Source organism: Galeopterus variegatus, unplaced genomic scaffold (assembly GCF_000696425.1).
Source record: "Galeopterus variegatus unplaced genomic scaffold, G_variegatus-3.0.2 Scaffold2641, whole genome shotgun sequence".
NCBI classification, from domain to species: domain Eukaryota; kingdom Metazoa; phylum Chordata; class Mammalia; order Dermoptera; family Cynocephalidae; genus Galeopterus; species Galeopterus variegatus.
The window spans coordinates 303,371-305,670 of NW_007728752.1; positions in this window are offsets into that span (position 1 = coordinate 303,371).

Here is a 2,300-nt window from a genome sequence, read left to right on the forward strand (position 1 = left end):
ATCGATAGTACTTATAGCCACAAAGCAAAAGAAAGTTTAAATACACAGAATGAAAATTATTAAAACAAGGATAACGACCATCCAGTAACTGCCCACCCCACTCAGCCTCTAAGACTCTATCTTCTGACTAATCATCCTAACTTATCTCCCACCATAGGCCCTCTATCCTTGCTCATTCTGCTCCGGTTCTCCCGGCCTACTCAGTGGTCCTTGGATACACTAAGCATGTACCCACCTCAAGGCCTTGCAGCTGCTGTTCCCTCTGCTTAGAGTGCTCTCCCATCAGATAGCGATGGGACCCTGTCCCTGACTTCATTTGGGTTTCTATTAAAATGTCCACTTCACAAGAAGCCTTCCCTTACAATCTTGGCTAAAATATGACCGTATTACTTTTTTTTCACTGCCTTTATCATATCCTGATATTATATTAAATATGAATTTTTCCATTGTCTGTCCATCCACAACTACAATTTATGTCTTATTCAGTACTGTATCCCTAGCCCCTAAAATAAGGGCTAACAACAAGTTAGTACTCACATATTTGTTCAACAGTCTCCACAATGCTCACAGGCACAATGAGGAATAAATATTATTTTAGGTTTATTAAAATCAAGAAAAATATATCTATTCATGTCCAAATTTTACATGACAAAAAATATCTGAAACTCCCAGCTTCCAAACACTACTTCATGATTTAGAACTCTGCATAAAATTTCACTAGACTCCTGGGGCCACAGTAACAGAACTAGTAGCAAAAGCTAAAATGATTACTCAACATTCGTTTGAAGTACAACTTGGGCACAGCAGCCCATGCCCTTATTTAATCCATTTTCTATCACAAATATTAAAGATGACTGATATTTTTAAAAAGTCAGCTTCAAAATGAGAAACGTAAATTTGAGATCTGCTCATCTGGAAAAAAAGTTATATAAACAGAAAAACCTCTGAAATAGCCACTTGAGAAATACATTTTAAAGATACATGTGGGTAAAATGTGTCCATCAATTAATCCTTCCTAGTTACCATGTCTCCTCATATCTCCCAAGTCTGTATAACAGTTCCATCTTCCCCTCTGTCCCCAAACTGCTTGGCTAATTCATATTCATCATTCAAGACTTTGGGCTAGCTTCACCTCCTCCAGAAAACATTCCTTGACCCACAAGTAGATTAATGGTGTGCCTATAATATATTCTGAATATCACTATTATAATGCTTTTCATACTCTTATAGTCTACATCATATGAGACAATAAACACTTGTTGAATTAAAAAATTCAACTTCAGATCCCTGTATTGGCCAGCTGCCAAAAAAAAAAAATCTACTAATATTAGAAAATAAATGAAAAATGTAATAAAACACACCTTCATATCAACTTACATAACCATAAATTATTTAAAGACAGGGATTGGGCCTATTTCCATTTCCAGAAATAATGAATAGGAAATTCAGAAGAAACTTCCTGATGAAGTCAACAAAAATCCTTGGGGTAAAAGGGAGTCGAGAAGGACACTTCCTACAAGCATCAAAAAGCTAACAAAATATTGAAGGATTATAAGGCCAAGATTCAAGGCACTATAAAAATCTATCTCAGCCTGACAGCTGGATTGCTTTGGCCTGAGGCATGTTTACAGATCCATAAGAAGTGGCTGGGAATCTGAACAGTGTTTTCGACAGAGCTGAGGGTTTAGAGGACAAAAGCTGGAGTTCGAAGGTGCAAGCCCTGGTAATTCACCCCACAAAAAGTGTTGGGATCCTCAAAGGGATCCTTACCTTGGGAGTAAGGGAGAGAGGAAGTAAATCAACTTACTACAAGACTACAACCCAGCTTTAAATTTCAGCCCTGAAACTGAATTAAGATGAATCCAAGATACTCAACAGAAGAGATAATCCTCTCTGAAGAAAGATAAAATCATACTAACCATCAAATTGTTTCTACCACTTTGCAAAGACTAACAATTAAAAACAGGCACATTAAAAGATGAGATTATATGAATAAAAACAACCATACATCCACAAAACAAACAAAACATTCCTGATACTAATAATTACCAAACACAACTATGTTCATGGGATAAAAACTATACTCCTGGGATAAAAGCCACATTTTTCAAATCAAAAATTTCTTATAGACCTGTAAACTATATAAATAAACCAGACCTCAAAAAAACCTGGGATAAAAGCCACATTTTTCAAATCAAAAATTTCTTATAGACCTGTAAACTATATAAAAAAACTATATAAAAAATTAAATAAGGTATACTAGCATCTTAACAATTTAAGTCTTCCAGTTCGTGAATATG